Source organism: Pygocentrus nattereri, chromosome 1, assembly GCF_015220715.1.
Source record: "Pygocentrus nattereri isolate fPygNat1 chromosome 1, fPygNat1.pri, whole genome shotgun sequence".
NCBI lineage: Eukaryota > Metazoa > Chordata > Actinopteri > Characiformes > Serrasalmidae > Pygocentrus > Pygocentrus nattereri.
The window spans coordinates 45,422,851-45,444,390 of NC_051211.1; the positions used below are offsets into that span (position 1 = coordinate 45,422,851).

Consider the following 21,540-nt stretch of genomic DNA (forward strand, 5'->3'; position numbering starts at 1 on the left):
AGCATTTGGCTGACGCTCTTATCCAGAGCGACTTACAATTTGATCATTTTACACAATTGGCCTGCCTGCATGTCTTTGGACTGTGGGAGGAAACCGGAGAACCTGGAGGAAACCCACGCAGACACGGGGAGAACATGCAAACTCCACACAGAGAGGACCCCGGTCACCCGGCTGGGGAATCGAACCCAGGCTCTCCTTGCTGTGAGGCGACAGCGCTACCCACCACGCCACCGTGCCGTAGTCAAACTACATGTCAACATCTAGAGAGATTATTACAATTTTAGAAAAAATCCATGGGAGCTGGATAATTGTTAGCTGAAAATTTAAAGATTTAATACCATATTATTTTGCTTCGCTTGCTTATATTTCATGTAACAGTGGGGAGCAATAAGGCGGATGCAAGTGTGGAGAAAAGCAAGATTTATTATGGGCAAATCCAGGGTCGTAGTGGATTCTTAACAGTCCAGGTTCATATAGCCAACACGTTGAGATTGATGGGCAGACATAACTTAAAAAACACACAAATATCCAACACAATAAATCATCAAACAATCAGCACAAAGACCAACATACATCCATACAAAGACCTGCAACCACACAGGGGAAAACACAGGGCTGAAATATAAACAGGGTTAACGAGGGACCGGACTGGGGATCAAAACAAAGAAAGCACATGGACTAGACTAAAAACACAACATGAACACATGGACAGGACTGGGAGGGGCCAACCATGACATTTTATGGGCACAGAATATTTTAAAGTGGTCTTTTGTTGTTGTTTTTTTTTCTCCTGAAATCTGGAGGTGCTGGATCCCACTCAGCACTCCTCCTTCCCCCATCGTTGCTTCAGAGTATATTTTGTGTGATTAACAGTTCAATCATTGATGTGAAATAAAAATAAAAGCTGTTATTTTGCTGTAGATCATGTTCATAAGGATACATGACAATCACACGCTTTTCAAGACAGCTCACATAAACTTATATACACATTTAGAAAGGCTTATTCCAATAAGCAGTTACTGGCATTAAGGCAGCTTTTGTCAGATTCACTGCCAAATTGACATGATGCCTTTGTGAAATGACAGATGTTATGACTGCTGACATTTTAGTAGGATTGTGTCTATTTTACAGTTTATGTCCTGTTTGTAATAGTGTCCACTTCACGTGCAAAATAAAATAATACACTGGACATTTTAATCCTGTGAAAATTTCAAACCCATTTTGTTGCCAGAAATGACACAAAATGGGCCGAAACTGTTCTACATCAAGGTAGATTCTTTATTGATTATTGAATATTGTGTATGGAAAAGTGACGTCTTATAGCACCACCGTCAGGAGAGAAAGGAAAGATGTGACTCCATGAAGCTGCAGTTTAAGTGACAGAATGTTAAAAAAAAACTAGATCACAAACTGCTCATTTACTTAAGAGCCAAACAGGATAAAATGTACATAACTCATGCTAGATTTCCACAATTACTAATCATAACATCTTATATCAGCACAGAGAAGCTCACTTTACTTATAAAGGGCAGAGAAAATATACAGTCACACTGTCACAAACAGTGGTGTAATATGCAGAACATTATAGCAACTCTGATAATAAAGTGTGATTTTTGTCATAAAATGTTTGTCATTTTTTTATCTCTGTATAAAAAAGTTAGAAAAACTAGTTTTTAATAAATTGTTTTAAACTGGAAAAATATATAGACTTTGAGAGGAAATACAGCTGAAATTCTACACTGACAAGCTCTTTATATTACTGATTAAACAGTTATTGATAGCAAAGAAAGCATTTACAAATTCTTTAACTCTTTAACTGCCCCACTGTACTTCGCGCTTGACGAGTGGCCTCAGCTGTGTTACATTAGACTTGCAGCTTCAATTTTCAGGTAAGTCAGTATTCAGGAGCAAGCAGTTTGTTACAATTCATAGAGCTGGAGATGGATATTGTTGTTTATTCTCAGTTGTGTAGGTGGGGAGACGAAAGCTCTGTAGACACTATCTGAATTTAAACATGAACAACTTTATTTCAAATTAAAGATAGTGCTAAAAGCCCTTGTTGCAGAGACCCAGGAGCCAATGTGGAATCTCTTCCAGTCCAAGAAGCTTCAGCTTTTTAAGCAAAATTTACGCACACACATAACACAAAATCCATACATTAACATGTGACATTTTATCATTTTATCGTATGGCTTACATCTGGTTTTTGTTATTATGGCCTCAGCTTCTAGAAAGACAGAGAGGCCCAACTCTCTCCTGGGACCTGAAACTAGGGCCCCCTCGCTCAGGCTCCACCGACACACATAGAGCCTTATCCTTTCAGCCAGGGCTCTGTTGAAGCAAAATGACAGAACAAACTGCCAGGCAAATGGAGTAAAGGTCCCCATTTCCACAGTGAAATCCAATCTACACAACTCTGGATTTTTTGGGAGAAAATCAGGCAGGAAGTCATTTCTTACTTACTAGACACAATACAGAATGCCTGTAGTATGGAAAAGAGCATATTAGCAAACCAGAGGAAGTTTGGAACAATATTATGTAGTCTGATGAGCCCAACTCTGAACTTTTTATTCATAATTCACTTCGGTTTGTGTGGCAAAGAAGTAATACTATGCCACTATGCCTATAGGAGGAGAAGAACACCATTCCTACAGTAAAACATGGTGACTGATGGTGGTGTATGTTTGCTTTAGGGACTGGAGCTCTGCAGAAGGTGGACTGAAGAATGAATGTGGGCCAATGCCAATTGATTTTAGAGCAAAGCCTCATACTATTGGTCAAAAAGTAAAAAATTAAAGGTTAGTGCAGATGGATCCTCCAATAAGATACTGATCCTGCATAAAGCAAAGGTAACTGAGATGTGGTTTAAAAAGAAGAATGTGAAAGTTTTGCCATGGCCATCTCAGTCTCCTGACCTGAATACAGCAGAAAATCTGTGGATAGATTTAAAGAAAGCAGCACATTACAGACTGCCCATCAATCTGGAGCTAATATACCAGCAGAATGGACTAAAATCACACCTGACAGGAAACAAGAGTTATTCAGAGGATACCCAAAGTGGTTGGAGGAGGTTTTAAAGGCAAAGGCTGGACATACAAAATATTGGACAGCTCATGAAAAGTTTATTAGCAAAAAACAATTAATGTCATAGTTTAAAAACAAGCTATCCTTAGTCATTCTTAACACACAATGAATTCTGAATCTGAAATATGTTTTGTTACAAAAGCTGTTATTGTGCATTATAAAGGTGTTACAAGTTCATGTTTCACAGCAGAAACAGTCAAATGTCAGTTCTCAATTAGAACCCGATTAATCAGTTCAGCAAATCAGAGTGCAGCATTCGAGTCAGGTAACGCAGCACTACTGAGAACTATTTTAGACAGAACCTCAAATGGCTTCCTTCTCCCTACAAAGTGCAGAACGTAGGTCTTAAAAATGACTACTGCATCGTAACAGTGCAGAGTCTGTCTAACAAAGAAGCACTTTGGATTTAGACGTGTGTACAACTCACTTAGCGCACTATACAGGGAGCAGTGAGCCATTTCAGATTCAGCCTGATTTTCCAGTGTATCCTAAAGATAAACTGTTTCTCTTGCAGTTTTCAGCACTTTACCTACTTGTTTTATGTTAAAGACTTATATATTTGACAAGCCTGTGAGGGAGGGTGAGGTGAGGTTCTGGATCCCTATCTAATCTAATCCTAACTGATGCTTTCTGTGATAGGATTAAAGAAGGACTGACACTTACAGCTGGGCCTCACATTTATTACTCAAACACAATGTTGAATGTAATTATAAGCTTGATTATGTAAGGCCATGCAGAGACCCTTAGAGGGGCAGGTGTGCAAAGTTAAAATGGGGCTCATGGACTGAATAGGCAGAGCCAGCACTGCTGATAATACATGTATCAGTCATTAGGCAGATCAAGCTAATCGGTATTATTCAGCAGAACTTTTAGTTTTGTACAGACAGCAAGTGTAGAACTTTATAACTGGAACAGTGTCCAGGTTTGCTGCTTTTTTCTTTTTTTTTGAAGGACTTGTGTATGAAAATGTACTGATTGTTTTAAATTTATATAATTTACTTATTTTCCTTTCAAAAATTAACATATGTAATTTTGCTAAACATCATGTGCATGTATCATTTACGAAGTATTGTTGAAAAGTAATTTTTAGCAATACCAGACATTTTTGCCAGGAGGTTTATAGCGTATGTCATGTTTCTTCATATGGGTGCTATTTGATGGGAGATATTCTTGTTAAAATGTTAAGGGATTTGAGCTCTACTGAAAAAGCCAACACTGTGTCATACAGTTTAATCAGTGAGTAAATGTCATGATGACATAAGTTTGATAACAGTTTTTATGCCAAAGGCCTTTCAAGGCCATGTGAGTCAATGAAAGTGACAAGAAGCAGAAAAAAACATCAATGTCTTTTTATGCTCATCTTTTTTATCTATTATTGTTAATTTACTGCCACTAAAATCTCAAAAACAAACAAAAAAACACTGGGCTCCTGCTTTGTGGTAAATAAAATGTTCAACCACATCAACCTTTTGCAGGTAAGATTGGACGCTCCACATTAACAATGCTGTGCTTAACCAACAATGACCCAAAACCCACTACTCTGTCAGAGAGGCTGCCCCTCTCTGTGTACCCCTGCATAACAATGATCAAATGTAAAACTGCAGACTGACTGTCAATCCATCTGTAAAGAACTGGTGTTGAATCTGTCGTCTCATCACTGCCACCTGATAACAAACAGCATCTCACTGATGAAGTCATTTGGAGGATCTTTGAGTTCATTTCCACTCAGAATTCCCAAAAATCAATAACCTCCTAATATACATCCCCCACTGCCTCCCCCAACCACAGTAATGCCTTAAATCAGTGTTTCTCAGCTCTGGTCCTGGAGGCGTACTGGCCTGCACATTTAGTGTTTACCCTGCACCCAACACACCAGATCCAACTGATCAGCTCTTTTACAGCTCATTATAGACTTAAAGTGGCTACGTTAAATGAGGAAAAGCACTAATATATGCAGGGCAGTGGGCCTCCAGAGCCAGATATGAGAAGCCCTGCCTTAAATGACTCACACATCCCTATAAAACTGTGTTCTGCCCTCCACTAGAGTCTCCTTCTTCCTTTAATCTGCTTTAATGGTCCTTCTCTCTCCTCTGCATCAACAGTGTGATACACTTTACTGTAATAACATGAAGCTAAAGGCCTATATCACAGCATATTTATATCACTGTGGTAATTCTGTATGTGATGTGGTAAATATGTGATCAGCTGATAAGAATCTATTTGGCAGCTGAAGCTGTTTATCCTTTGAAGTTCTTGGTTTAGTGGAGGAGCAGGAAGCTGCAGATCAGCAGGTGTGTAGAGGAGCAGGAGAGAGAGAGAGAGAGCTGGGGATGTGGTGAGGAGGGAGAGGGGGCTAGAGAAGAGAGTCAAGTTGAGTGCTCAGTTCTTATCTGTATGTGTCGTTGCTCCAGGTTTGTACTTTGGAACAAATGTCAGCCGTCAGGTCCATTTTACAACACAAACAGCAGCACATTACACAGAACTACATACAGTGCAGATATACAGCGGGGCTTACATTACAAACTTACATTACAAACAATGCACAGCACCATAAATACACAAAATACTAAGTACATACACATTAAACATACAGAAATGGAAATTTTCATAGCAAAACTCATTATAGACATTTTGATTTTTTTTATTAAAAAACTCTTTATATCCATCCATATATACACTGATCAGCCATAACATTATGACCACCTGCTTGTTTCTACGCTCATTGTCCAACTTATCAGCTATTCTTACTATATAGGTGCACTTCATAGTTCTACAGGTACAGACCTGTAGTCCTGTTTCTAGTCCTAGCATCTGTTTCTCTGATACTTTGTTAATCCCCCTTTTACCCTGTTCTTCAGTGGTCAGGACCCCATGGACCCTCACAGAGCAGGTGCTAATTGGGTGGTGGATCATTCTCAGCACTACAGTAACACTGACGTTGTGGTGGTGTGTTAGTGTGTGTTGCGCTGGTCTGAATGAATCAGACACAGCACTGCTGCTGGAGTTTTTATGTTATATTACAAATGAATGTTGCTGCTGTCTGAAGAAAACCTAATATCTCAATTTTTAACATATTTTAGTTTTTGACATGATTTGAAAATACCTGTTACCCTTTACATTGTGTGTAGATTTCTTAATGAATCGAATAAAAGAAAAGATGCCAAATGGCTTGCGAAAACCTCTGGCTCCATTGACTTACATTAAGAGTAAAGTAGGTTCTTCCTTTTCCTGTAAAGTTACGATTTTGGAGATATAACGTTTCCTCCCAACAATAGCGATAAACAGCAGTTTGGAGTGAAGTGTGTGTGTGTGTGTGTGTGTGTGTGTGTGTGTGTGTGTGTGTGTGTGTGTGTGTGTGTGTGTGCGCGTGTGTGTGTGTGTGTGTGTGTGTGTGTGTGTGTGTGTGTGTGTGTGTGAATATAAGTGTGAGTAAAAGTGAGTATAAGCAACCATCACAGGACTATAGACCCATTGCATTGACCTCTGTAATCATGAAATCCATTGAGAGACTGGTGCTCTCCCATCTGAAGAACATCACAGATCATCTGCTAATCTGCTAGACTCCCTGCAGGAACATATGCAAGAATTTTATTCTTGGACTTCAGCTCAGCCTTTAATACAGTCACCCCAGGACAGCTACACAACAAACTAATCCAACTCACACAGACCATCAGTACAGGTGCTCCACAGGGCTGTGTCCTCTCACCATTGCTATTCACGCACCATTGCAGTACACGAATGACTGTACGTCGACAGACCCCTCAGTAAAAATCTTGAAGTATGCAGATGACACTACAGTCATCCGAGATGGTCTCATCCGAGATGGTGATGAGTCTGCTTAAAGACGAGTGGTTGATCAGGTGGTCCTTTGGAGCAGCCACAATAACCTGGTGCTGAACACAGCAAAAACAGTGGAGATGACAGTGGACTTCAGGAGGAGCCCTCCAGCCCTGCCAGCGCTCACCATCCTGGACAGAACTGTGGTGGCAGTGGAGTTCCTGGGCACAACAATTACCAGGGACCTGAAGTGGGACAGCAACATCAGCTCCATCATCAAGAGAGCCCAGCAGAGGATATACTTCCTGCTTCAGCTGAGGAAGTTCAACCTGCCCCAGGAGCTGATGGTGCGGTTCTACACAGCCATCATAGAGTCTGTCATCACTACGTCCATCGCAGTGTGGGGCCGCTCAGCTACCAAGCATGACCTCCACAGACTGCAGCGCATCATCAGGTCTGCAGAGAGGACAATTGGGGTTGAATTACCTACACTGCTGGAACCGCATGCCTCCAGAACCAGGAGGCGCGCAGCGAAGATCTCCACAGACCCCTCTCACCCCAGACATCACCTGTTTCAGCTCCTTCCCTCAGGCCAGTGCTTTAGCCAGATGAGGATCAGGACATCCAGGCTACAAAGGAGCTTCTTCCCACAAGCCATCACTCTCTTGAACAGTTAAAAATATCACATAAAACAATTCCAGCTTCAAACTGCACTTCTAGATACACTCGTATATAGTATCAGTCCATCCTCTGGAACTGCTGCAGTGTTTATTCTAGCATCTTTTCACCTGCCATATTACCCCACCTGTCTGACTGTCACCTCATTGATCTCTTTCTTTGCCACCATACACCCTTTAACTGCTGCTGCACTCAGCACTTTAACTTTAGACTCATACATTGCACAATGTAAGGTTGTGTGTGTGTCTGTGTGTGTGTGTGTGTGTGTGTGTGTGTGTGTGTGTGTGTGTGTGTGTGTGTGTGTGTGAGTGCGTATGTGTGTGATTGCGTGTGTGTGTGTGTGTGTGTGAGTGCGTGTGTGTGTGATTGCGTGTGTGTGTGTGTGTGAGTGCATGTGTGTGTGTGTGTGTGTGTGTGTGTGTGTGTGTGTGTGTATGTGTGAGTGCGTGTGTGTGTGATTGCGTGTGTGTGTGTGCGTGTGTGTGTGTATGTGTGAGTGCGTGTGTGTGTGATTGCGTGTGTGTGTGTGTGTGTGCGTGTCAGTAGGTTATTTTGTGTTTGTGTGAGCTGGTTATCAGTGTGTGGATCAGCTCTCTGCAGGTGCATTAACGCTGTATTACACTGGAGTGTTTCCTCTCTCTGAAGTCAGTCTCCTGTATGTTGGTGTGTTTCTCACCACACTGCTGCGAGCGTCTCTCCTCACACACACTCCTCTAGAGACGGAGGTGGAGTTCTGTTCATCAGCGCTGACGCTCTTTTGATAAATATGGAGAAAGAAAAAAACGCCTCCTCTGATTTGTCTCTGAAAATGTTTGATGATTTCCTCTCCTCTTTCTAATAAGGTCATAGTGAGTGTGATTGGCGGCTATGAGGAGCTCTCTCTCTCTCTCTCTCTCTCTCTCTCTCTCTCTCTTTCTCTCTCTCTCTCTCTCTCTCTCTCTGTCAGTTTCTTCGGTCTCTCTGGTTGAGTGGAGGTGAAGCTTGTTGAACTGACTGTGTGCAGAGATGGACAGCTTTATGGCTTTCGTTCTTCTGACCTCCACAATCACACTCACCACAGCTGGTAAGTAATTATTGTTAATAAATGAAAAAAAGTGATAAATAAAATTAAAATCCACAGAATATTTATAAGTACTACTTAGAATATTAATAAGTATCAATAACTACATTTTTAGATCTGAGCAATATTGTAAATTATTAATCTATATCTCCTTGGCAGTAAGTACTAAGTTAGCAGCTGACCCTGTGTGGCCATAACAAACTTTTGCTACCTCTTCTATTTACATTTATTTGTTTTCTTTCTGTCTGTGTTTCTGTCATTCTCTCTCTGATGAATAGAAATAGTAAAGCTGGTGGATGGTGGCAGTCGCTGTGCTGGAAGAGTGGATATGTTTTACACAGGACAGTGGCTTACAGTGTGTGATGATTACTGGGATATAAGAGATGCTGCAGTGGTGTGTAGAGAGCTGGGCTGTGGAGAGGCTGTAGATATACTGAGTGATGCTCACTTTGGACCAGGACCAGAAACAATGTGGGAATATGGAAGGGCGTGTAACGGATCGGAATCGACAGTGAACAAATGTGGAGGAAGAGATTTTGTAGAGGACGAGCGTCTCTGTGATAGTACTAAAGGTGTTGGAATGATCTGTTCAGGTAAACTACAGTAATTCTCATTTTCAAGTTTAATGAATTCTTTCATTAAACAATTTTGAACTTTGTTTTGGACTTTTTACAGCATTTAGAACATTATTATTGACTTTGACATTGTTTCTGACATCGTGGAAATCCTGGTAACACTTTACATTATTCATGACATCCTTTTAAGAAATAAGATAATCTGCATATAGGGAGATACGTGACAAATAGTTTTTTTGCAATGGGAGTGATTAACATGCTCACCCTATTGCTTCAGTTAAAGGTTCGAGAGATAAAATAAATGAACTAAGGGGGCAACCTGGTCTTGTCCCTCTCACAAGAAAAAAAGGAGAAGTTATGTGTGCTATAACAACACATGCTTATGGGGAAGAGTAAAGAGTTTGAATTGCCTTGATAAAGAGGGCCTAAAACCAAATTTCTTTAGCACTGCCTGCAGACACCCCCACTGATACACGGCTTGATAGCATCTAAGCTGAGAAGTGCCTGAGAATTATTCACATACATATTGATGGTGTCAATTAAATGTAACGCACGCCTATCATTATCTGCACAAATCTGCAATATGGATGGGGAGGTGTCCACCCCCTACTGTCTCCTGTAGTCCATGATCATCTCTTTAGTTTTACTGATGTTGACAGATTCTCGTGCAAGCCGATAAGTGACCTGTAGGTCATCTGGTCATTGTCCATGATGAGGCCCAGGAGGGTTGTGTCATCCACAAACTTCAAAATAATATTGTAGCTGTGCTTGGCAGCATAGTTATAAGCGCAATCATAAGTGCACAGGAAGTACAGGTGACCAGCTGGGGGGAGGGGCTAACAAGTTATTTTCATGTTTATTACACACACACACACACACACACACACACATATATATATATATATACACATATACACATACATACACTCTCACACACACACACACATATATATATATATATATATATATATATATATATATATATATATATATATATACATACACTCTCACACACACACACATATATATATCTATATATATATATATATATATATATATGTGTGTGTGTGGTGTGTGTGTGTCTGTGAGTGTATAGATATGTACTGTGAGTGTATAGAGAGTATAGATATACATATTTCTGGTATACCATTGTCATTTTCATTGTTCATATAATTATTTTATTAAAATTACTTTTTAATGATGTGTAAATTAACACATTAATATAAACAATAATAGTGCGTTCCATCTTGTCTGTTTTTCTAATTTTAGAAGTCAGGCTAGTTGGCGGTTCTCGTTGCTCTGGGAGAGTGGAGGTGCTTCATGGAGAGACCTGGTCCACAGTGTGTGATGCTGATTTTGACCAGCAGGATGCAGAGGTTGTGTGTCGAGAGCTGGGCTGTGGGCTTCCTGTGAAGGTGCTGGGAGCAGCTGCTTTTGGCAGAGGGGAGGGTCAGGTGTGGTCAGAGGAGCTTCAGTGTAGAGGCAACGAATCTCAGATTCGCTTCTGTCCAACATCATCTTCACTCAAACACGACTGCTCCCATGAGAATGATGTGGGTCTGGTGTGTGCTGGTAAGCACTGAATTTACCTTTATAAATATCTTAACTTTATTTCCCCTGTGTGGTTAAACCTAACATTTAACTCCCTGAGGTATTTAATATTTCTTTGTATTTTTTTCACTCAAAAGGATTTTTTAATATCAGGTTTTGATATATGAAAATTTTCTGAAGAAAAGTTTGAGGATATTTTACATTTAATTCTTATTTTCTCTCCTGAAGGGGCCAATCTGTTCTTAACCAAGCATGCTTATGATTTCATTCATTCTTTCTTAATTTCAACTGAATCACTGAATTTGGTAACGTTTCAGGCTCAGTTGATCCATCTAACTAGCTTATTGTTATTATCCATCCATCCATCCATCCATCCATCCATTTTCTAAGCCGCTTCTCCGTCAGGGTCACGGGGGGTGCTGGAGCCTATCCCAGCAGTCTTCGGGCGGAAGGCAGGATACATCCTGGACAGGTCGCCAGTCCATCGCAGGGCAGACAGACAGACACAGACAGTCACTCACACACTCACACCTAGGGGCAATTTAGCACGTCCAATTGGCCTGACTGCATGTCTTTGGACTGTGGGAGGAAACCGGAAAACCCGGAGGAAACGCGGACACGGGGAGCACATGCAAACTCCACACAGAGAGGACCGCCTGGCCGGGGAATCGAACCCAGGCCCTCCTTGCTGTGAGGCGACAGCGCTACCCACCATGCCACCATGCCGCCCTTCATAATAACTATTTAACCAATAATACAGATGTTTTAGCTATTTTATTTTTATTCACCTTTTGTCAGTCATTAACATACACATTGACAGAGGCCTAAAAAGACAATATTTGAAAATGTAAAGACTAGAAATGGTTTGACATAACAATGAAACAGAGATCTATAAAAGCAGATAAGATCTTCTTCAAATATGATGTGTAGTCTTACAGTAAATGGATATTAATATAAAGAGTGGGGGTCATTTCCACTGTATTTTTCAAATACATAGAATTTGGTAGCTAAAATATATGGCATCTGGCTTATTAAATGTAATGTTGGACAAGCAGGAGATGAAGCAAGATGCATATGCATGTTTATCATAATCTATGTTTCCAAAACAGTAGAAAAATGCAGGCAAAAGAAGTACAGAGCAGGAACCCAAAACATACAAAAGGTACATGGCAAAGACATGACAGTTAACAAGAAGGGAAAACAGACAAAGACAAGAACGGGGCAAGACAGGATGGTGGAGCAATGCAGCACCGGGTCTCAGAGCACCTCTCATTGCTCTGGATCAATGGGACCAATAGCTATTTTGCTGGTTCTATCTGGAGCCCTGAGTGGCACTGTGGGACCAGAAACAGTCCAGCAAGTCAGGGAAGGCTGCACAAGGAGCTGACTGTCAATAAAAATGAAACATTTCTGGCAAAATACTAAACATTTCTGGCGAAATGGCAAAATACTAAGATATAATGGTCTTAACGACAAATCCTTAAACAACAGATAAAGTAAGTTAGTATGGGATAGCTTTTCCCTTAGTTATTCAAGTCTATAATAATATCTAATTAAGTATTGCATAAGACATTGTAACATTTTAATAAATGCTAAATCATTTGCCAAAAATAGGACAAATATTAGAATTAAACCATCTCCTACCCATTAATTACTAAAGTCTCATGTTAACATTTAGTAATGGTTTAAATATTAATTGAGATAACAACTGAAACACTTGATAAAGATGCCTGACTGTAAGATACACGTATGATTTAGTGGTTGCCAAAATTACTCATGGAATTTTTTCGGCTCTGCATGTTTAGATGTTATACTGTTTCAAATGATTGGATTGAATGGATTGAATGGATTGAAACCTGCATCTACTGGCAGTAGTTTTTTTTTTCGAGTGATGCTATTGAAACCAACTCTTGGTTGACTGATTGTTCAGCATTCTTGCAAAGCAATCATTAAACAACAAAAGTAGTTTAAGCTAACAGCTGCAATATTAAACACTTAAATACTTAAATGTTCAGATTTTAATATTTATTCTCTAAATTCATGTCAACGATACCTGAGTGAGCCAGAATGAACCTGTGTGCTTGTGTGTAAAACTGACTTTCTCACTAAGTTAACACAAGCTTCTTGGGCTAAAGTTTAATGGTGCGGCCACTGAACCACCCTAATGTTCAACCACATTGGCGCTGCCATGGGATGTGAGGACTGATTTAAAAGGTCCTCTTTTTCCCTTTTATCTTACTCTTATCTGCCCAGCTGACACTGGTTTGTCACGGACTGTTCAAAATGCTTACTTTGAGTGTAGTCAGCCCTTAATGTAAAGTACTACTCATTTACAGATGACAACATAACCTGGAGAAAACCTTCCTTCTTTCTATCCCTCTGTTCAGTCAGTGTCCAGCTGGTAGATGGGGGCAATCACTGCACTGGGAGAGTGGAGGTTCTTCATAGAGGACAGTGGGGAACAGTGTGTGATGATGGCTGGGATATGAGAGATGCTGCAGTGGTGTGTAGAGAGCTGCACTGTGGAGAGGCTGTAGATGTACTGAGTGATGCTCACTTTGGATCAGGATCAGGACCAATCTGGATGGATAATGTGGCCTGTAGTGGATCAGAGTCCACACTGAAGAACTGTAAATCACCAGGATGGGGTAAACATAACTGTGATCATTCTAAAGATGCTGGAGTCGTCTGTTCAGGTATGCTGCTATATTTTCATGTATGTTTAATGGTGTTACAGTTGTGGTTAAATTGTTGCTATTAATTAAGGTAAAAAATCATTTGTAATAAAAGGGAAACTAGTCCAACAGAGCAAAATAGTATTGTATATAGTCTAGGTGTACCTGATAGTTAATAGTTAAATACTTAATAGTTAAATAGTTAACTATTAATACCAGTGAATGTATACAATAATTCTTTTGGTATTTACAAACATTATGTCTATGTCTTAGCTGTTAGAACAACAGTGTGCAAAGTGATATAAACAAGCTGATGCAAGGTAATATGAGAAACTGAGGAGATATAGCTAAAGTCAAATAGGCAGTGTTATTGAATTGCCTGAATGAAAACAAAGTATAGGAATAATTCACACCTCATATACGATCACAAACAGCAACGATAAAACCTGTCTCTCTGGAGTTTGCACCAAATTAGATTCTTGAGAGTTTGCAGCATCTTGAGACTTGCCACCATTCCAATAGTGCAAGAGAAGCAGAAAACAGCTTATATTAACACTCAAAAGTGTGTCCTTGTGTTCAGTGACTTTGCCCAAGCTGGTATCTTACTTTAAAAATGCTCCACTTTGCGAATCAAAAAAAGCAGAAAGAGCTGCCAGTCCAGAGGTTTGCGCATGTTGCATCTTCTTCTGATGGGTAAGAACTGAACTAAGTTTAAATTGGGATCAGCCAAAAGGTCGGAGGTGAACATTCTGACTTCAATGACCAGAATTCAGAAAGACCTCCAATTCTCAACTTCAAAAAAATCTTGAGGTGCTGTGACTATTAAGAGGATTAGGTGTGGGACATGCCTTGTCACACTTGTTCCTCAATGCTGATTGGCTCTTCCTCCACATGGGAGAGTCTGGGGTCATCCTCCAATCTTCACTGTGACCTTTAAGGTTTCTTTGTGATACTGGAGAAAAAAAAAAAAATACATTATGTTCATATCATGTGTCTCTGGCATGATATTACCTTTAAATTAAGACAAACACAGCATGTTTTGTATATTACACACACATTTAAGGGGAAAATGAAAATGAACATCCCTACATACAAAGGCACATGGCAAAAACATGAAGGTTAACAAGAAGGGAAAATAGTCATAGACAAGAACAGGGCAAGACAGGATAGTGGAGCAATGCAGCACCGGGTCTCAGAGCACCTCTGCATGGTGATTGTAATAATCTCAACACCACCCATGATAACAGGCTTTTCCTTTTTTTTTAATTCTGCCTCAGTTACTACATACAAAACCAAGCTGTGCCTGCTCTCCAGTGACAATTATAAGTATTATTAAGGTTTTGCACAGTGGCATAGCAGACATGTAGAGCTTATCAAAAAGGGCACCATTAATTTTGAGATCTAACTATTGAAGAACAGGGTAAAAGGGGGCTAACAGAGTATAAAGAGAAACAGATGGACAGTTTGTAATTGTTGAATTATAAAGTGTACCTTTAAGTGGAGCCTATAAAATAAATAGTGCTCCGGAGCAATGGGACCAATAGCTACTGCTAACAGTGCTATCATCATCATCATCGTTCTATTTCACGCTACATGATATATCACATGATGCTTGAATATCCTTTGAAATATCACATTGGTGCTGCTAATGGGAAACTACCTTTTTGTTAAAATGAGACACTCATGCTTTTTTTTCTAGTTGAACTCATTATATCCATTGAATCTTCAAAATATGTATATTCTGACTCTGTTCTCTCATAATATTTCAGGAGTCAGGCTGGTTGGTGGTTCTCGCTGCTCTGGGAGAGTGGAGGTGCTTCATGGAGAGACCTGGTCCACGGTGTGTGATGCTGACTTTGACCAGCAGGATGCAGAGGTTGTGTGTCGAGAGCTGGGCTGTGGGCTTCCTGTGGAGGTGCTGGGAGCAGCTGCTTTTGGCAGAGGGGAGGGTCAGGTGTGGTCAGAGGAGCTTCAGTGTAGAGGCAACGAATCTCAGATTTTCTTCTGTCCAACATCATCTTCACTCAAACACAACTGCTCCCATGACAGTGATGTGGGACTGGTGTGTGCTGGTAAGATATATATTTTTCGTGGTTGATCTTGTACTCCTTTGGCTGACCCCATGTTTGAATTATATTTAAGATATTAATTTTCTGTCTGTATCTCTCTGCCTGTTTTCCTGTCACTCCCATTTATCTCTTGTGTATAGGCAGTGTGCGGCTAATGGATGGTGGCAGTCACTGTGCTGGGAGAGTGGAGGTTCTTCATAGAGGACAGTGGGGAACAGTGTGTGATGATGGCTGGGATATAAGAGATGCTACAGTGGTGTGTAGAGAGCTGGGCTGTGGAGAGGCTGTAGATGCGCTGAGTGATGCTCACTTTGGACCAGGATCAGGACCAATTTGGATGGTTGATGTGGACTGTAATGGATCAGAGTCTACACTGAAGAAATGCCACTCAACACTGTGGGGTAAACATTCCTGTAATCACGCTAATGATGCTGGAGTTTTCTGCTCAGGTAAGTTACTCTAAATCTTAGTTATTTAATACAGAAAACAGTCAGTCCTACAGTTATAGTGAACATTAATTTATCCCTTTTGTGTGTCTCTGAATTTCTAAATTATTTTGAAATCATATGTGTGAACATTTATAAATATAATTACAAACATGTAAGGTGTAAAGGAAACACCTCTGTAAGTAAACACCAGAAGACCTTTAATACACTTTGGCATGTATTATACATGTCGGAAAGTGTACTGGAGGGATGGAGCACCATGTTTCCAAAAGATATGTAGCTCCTTTGGTGTTTTGATGGTGGTGGGGAGCCTGTTTAAACTGTTTGAAATCTCCTATAGGTGTTCAGATAGGTTTAGATCTGGTGACTATGAAGGCCATAGCATATAATTTTCAACATTTTCACACTCATCAAGCCATTTAGTGACCTCTAATGCCTTGTGGATGGAAGCAGTGTCTTCCTGGTGGAGACCACTGCCATCAGGATTGAAACGTTTCTTCATAGGATAAAGGTGATTAGCTTAGTATTGACTTGCAGTGACTCATCTCTCTGTGGGGGCCAAGTGAACTCAAAGCATCCCAGCAAAATGCACCCCCCACTTAGTGACATGCACATATTTTGGTGAGGGCAGGGGCTGAGGTGTTTCAAAAGGGCATTTTGTGAGGAGGCACTTTTGGAATAGTGCATATCAGGATTTTTTCAGTGTGAGAAAATACTACATAAAGTCCTGTATGAACATCCAATTTTAATTGGAAAAAATACTGATTTCAGTTTTTTATGTCTGTTTTGCTTACTGTCTCAGCTTTTTTAGAATTGGGTTTGTATAGAGTATTTCACTTTATGGGATTTAATTTTATGTTGACAACTGTACCGAGACAAATTCCTTGTACACCTGGGACAAAGCAAAACAAAGATTTTGATTCTGATTCTAAAGCATCACAGTCATTGAATGGTTGCGTTTTACTACAGTTTCTAGCCCAGTTTAATATCTTTATCAGAGATGTCAAAGCAGATATCACTTTAGTTACTGTACATTTTGAAACACTAGTCAGTCTATGTTATTGAAGCTCTTGCCATCTATGCCTCTATCAAATTCACTAAAATATTTTGCTCTTGATTTGGAAGATCAACTGCATCTGCTAAGCATTTTAGTACGTGTCACAGAGCACGGTAGGATTTGAGCCACTGGGGTGTCTGATAGTCTATAGGAAAGGTGAACCAGCAAACAAAGGCATGTTCAAATCCCAGGATTGACTAAGTATATGTAGTTGCGCCATTGGGCAAGACCTCCCTTTGCCCCAGCTGGTGCTGCTGTGACATAATATGGGACATAACATAGTTATGGTTTTTCCACTAGTTTATTTAGGTTTTCCTTCAGTTTGTCACCTGTTTATATGTCACAGTATTTACTATTTTTTGTTCAAATTTATTGTCCAAGACACTAAATACATTTTTTGTAAGTAAAATTTTATAGGAGTCGTCATTAATCATCACTGTAAAATGTACCCTTTTCTCCCTGGATAATATTTCAGGAGTCAGGCTGGTTGGTGGTTCTCACTGCTCTGGGAGAGTGGAGGTGCTTCATGGAGAGACCTGGTCCACGGTGTGTGAAGCTGGTTTTGACCAGCAGGATGCAGAGGTTGTGTGTCGAGAGCTGGGCTGTGGGCTTCCTGTGGAGGTGCTGGGAGCAGCTGCTTTTGGCAGAGGGGAGGGTCAGGTGTGGTCAGAGGAGCTTCAGTGTAGAGGGAACGAGTCTCGGATTCACTTCTGTCCAACAGCATCTTCACTCAAACACAAATGCACCCATGACAGTGATGTGGGACTTATGTGTGCTGGTAAGAGCTACATTCACAATTAAACATATATAATATATTATATATGTTATAAATTATAACTTTTTATATATTTATATATTTTTATATATTTATATATTATATATATTTTATATATTATAAAATTGCTTGTAGAAAAAAGAAAGAAATTAAATATTTGATATATATATATATATATATATATATATATATATATATATATATATATATATATCAAATATTTAATTTCTTTCTTTTTTCTACAAGCAATTTTTCTTTGCATTACCTACAGGTGATACTATAGCAATGTGTGTGTCTCTGTCTCTCTCTCTCTCTTGTACAGTCAGTGTGAGGTTGGTGGATGGTGGCAGTCGCTGTGCTGGGAGAGTGGAGGTTCTTCATAGAGGACAGTGGGGAACAGTGTGTGGTCGTGGCTGGGATATGAGAGATGCTGCAGTGGTGTGTAGAGAGCTGCGCTGTGGAGAGGCTGTAGATGCACTGAATGATGGTCACTTTGGACCAGGATCAGGACCAATCTGGATGGATAATGTTCACTGTAGTGGAGCAGAGTCTACTCTGAAAAACTGTTCATCATTAGAATCAAGTAAACATGATTGTGATCATTCCATGGATGCTGGAGTCATCTGCTCAGGTAAACTATATTAGAAATAAACAGACTACAGAAAGATTTTAAATGACCAAATTCACATTTTCTACCTCTTAAACATTTTTACTATAGTTATGAATTGCTCTTACATTATATATATATATATATATATATATATATATATATATATATATATATATATATATATATATATCCATCCATCCATCCATCCATTTTCTAAACCGCTTCTCCATCAGGGTCGCTTGGGGGGGTGCTGGAGCCTATCCCAAGTGCTGATTTGTCAGACCACACAACACTTTTCCACTTCCCCTTAGTCCATTTTAGATGAGTTCAGGCCCAGAGAAGGTGGCAGCATTCCTAGATCCTGTTTAGATATGCATAATATATGCTTTCTTCTTTGCGTTTGAGTTTTAATTAGCATTTCTGGATGCAGTGCTGAACAAGACAGTGGTTTTGAGAAGTGTTCTTGAGGCCATGCAGTGATTTCCTCTACAGAATCATGTCTGTTTTTAATGCAGTGCTGTCTGCGGGCCCAAAGATCACAACCAGCAAATACTGGTTTTTGGCCTTGTCCTTTGCATACATAGATTTCTCCAGATTTTAATGATATTATGTACTGTAGATGATGAAAAGCAAAAGTTCTTTGTTATTTTATGTTGGGAAATGTTATTCTTGAATTCTTGAACTGTGTGTGTGTGTGTGTGTGTGTGTGTGTGTGTATGGAACACCTGACAGAATCAAGGTTGTTTTCTTATCATTTCAAAGACCTGATGTTGGATTTGTCCATGGTAAACATTAACAGCTGTCCACACACACCAGACCCATATTGTTCTATTTGTTGTGTTGAAGCATGTAGGGATAGGATGGTGTTAGGATGTTGGGGATGATTGGGCAGGAACAGAAATAATTTTAAATGAATCACAATGCAGCAATTTTAGAGATTCAACATCACAAAACAACTGGATAAACAGTCACATTATGTGTACTTCATTTTAATATTATCATTAAAGTCCATCTTCAGTGGTCTGTGCAGTGATGTCAGAACAGAAAACAGGAACTCCCTCACAGCATCCTTTGAATTCATGCAACTTTAGATCATGTAATCAATGCACACTACACCACAGAGACGTATAACACTGTGTGGGGACTTTACTTACATTTAACTAAATGCTGGTATCACTTTATTCTTTCATAATATGCATTTTTTAGTTCATTGTGCTTTCATTGTGTTGTACATACCATGAGTTGCATCAGGTGTGTTTGGAGCAGGAAAACACTGAAATGTGCAGGGCAGGCCAGGACTAAGGCTGGAGACCACTAAATTAATCCAATCCTGTGATTAACATGGTCATTAATGTGCATTTATGTGCATTTATTAAAAGGATGAGTGTATTACAGTGCATGATAAATATGTAATCTAATCATGTATTTGAGTATACTGTAGTAAGAGTACACACAAAAATGGTCCTGTGAAATTGTACAGCATTTGTAAATATACTAATTATGTACCAGGACTATATAAACTGATTATATACCATTTTAATGCATTTCTAGAGTTTAGTTTAGCAGCACAGCCTAGTATACTATATAAAGAGTGGCAAAAATAACACATAACTAACATACCTAGTATAGATAATACATGACTTAAAGATATATGAAGTAGTCATTGGTAATGATTTAATACAAATTAGTGGTTTCAAAATAACTTTAGTACATAACTTATTAAGCACTACTTGAGTACACAGGAAAGTCATGTTATTTTTCAGGTAGTGTACCTTGAATAATAAGACATTACAGAGGAATTCTCTTTAATTTAAGTGTTCTGACATCCTCTTGATATGAGGCAATGTTTTTTTACTGTTAGATTTTATATCAACATTTGATATAAAATTCTATCATACTATTAAAATCAAATTAGCACAAGAAAGATCATTTTTAAGCTGTTTTGAAGTGTTCATGTATTTTACATTTACACAGTCAATATGGCCAGACATCACATTTATCACTAATACCATGATACTGCTAATTGTCAGGTTCAGACAGAATTCAGATGCTTGCAGACCAAACAGAAATAAAATAGGTTTACTGGAAAGAAGGAGCATCGAAAATCAACATAAACCACTCCAAAGTCAAAAACCAAGTCCAGAAACCAGGGCTTGGCAAAAGATAAGGTCAAAAAACAATCAAAACAATGGTCATACATGGAGAACTAACACACTGAAAGGCTCAGTAAGGCTCTGTAAACAAAGGCAATACTTCACAAAGAGGGCATTTGTGTAGTGTTTTTAACAGATGAGATGAATCAGTAATTAGGATTTCACAAAGGTGATAGTATCAGTCATAAGCTTCATCAACTTCAACAAGTCCCACGACTGGCACTAATGTAGTTGTAAGTGTTGTGTAAATGCTCTGTGTTCATAATACATAATTACTAGTCATAAACATTTCTATAAATTCTTGTGATAAATGAATAATCTGTTTAAGGTTAAAATGTCTGTGATTTGAGGTAAAGTTAGTTGTCACAGTTAAAATACAGCAAGTAAAATTTCATACATCTCGCGAGAATGTGCTGTGTTTACCGAAACTCAGAATTGGGGGAGGGTTTGTTTTTTGTTCTCATAGACTGCAGACTAGCGAACGTCTCTCACGAGGCTCTGTTATATTGTATTTAACGTCTTAATTTGGATGCCAGAGGCCAAAACGGACTATCTAATAGACCTTCGGAACACTTTCAAAGAGTCAAGAACCTCTTTTCACAACAAGCGGCCAACGAGGTATTTGTTCTACTCGTAGAAAGTTTTGTATCATGCTAATGCTAAGCGCCATTTCATATTTGTCTATAAACGGTGTATTGTACGGTTTATTTATGTATTTTGTACTATATTCATTTAAATATATAGTTCTCACGGCGTGACAGAGTGACAAGACGTGCCCAAGAAATAAACGCCTGTTCCAAAGAACCAACCTGTGTTCGTGTTGTTGCGAAGAGAGCTACAGTGAGAACTCGCCTGCTCAACACTGGTAGAGGCGACGATACCGCAGCTAGTAAAAGCGCGACGAAAATCCAGCACGACAAACAAGTAAGGATCATAGCTCACGGTCGGCATAGTGGTGGTAAACAACGGCGATCAGACTGTTGAAGACGCAACCTTTCAAGCTATTCAGGAGGTGCTCTGCCACAACCGT

At 39.5% G+C, this 21,540-nt stretch overlaps 1 protein-coding gene across 1 annotated transcript in view; it reads left to right on the forward strand.

Moving 5' to 3' along the window:
• Positions 1-21,540, forward strand: part of LOC108444120 (scavenger receptor cysteine-rich type 1 protein M130-like) — a 78,171-nt gene that overhangs the window by 32,997 nt on the left and 23,634 nt on the right. The window lies entirely within an intron of this gene.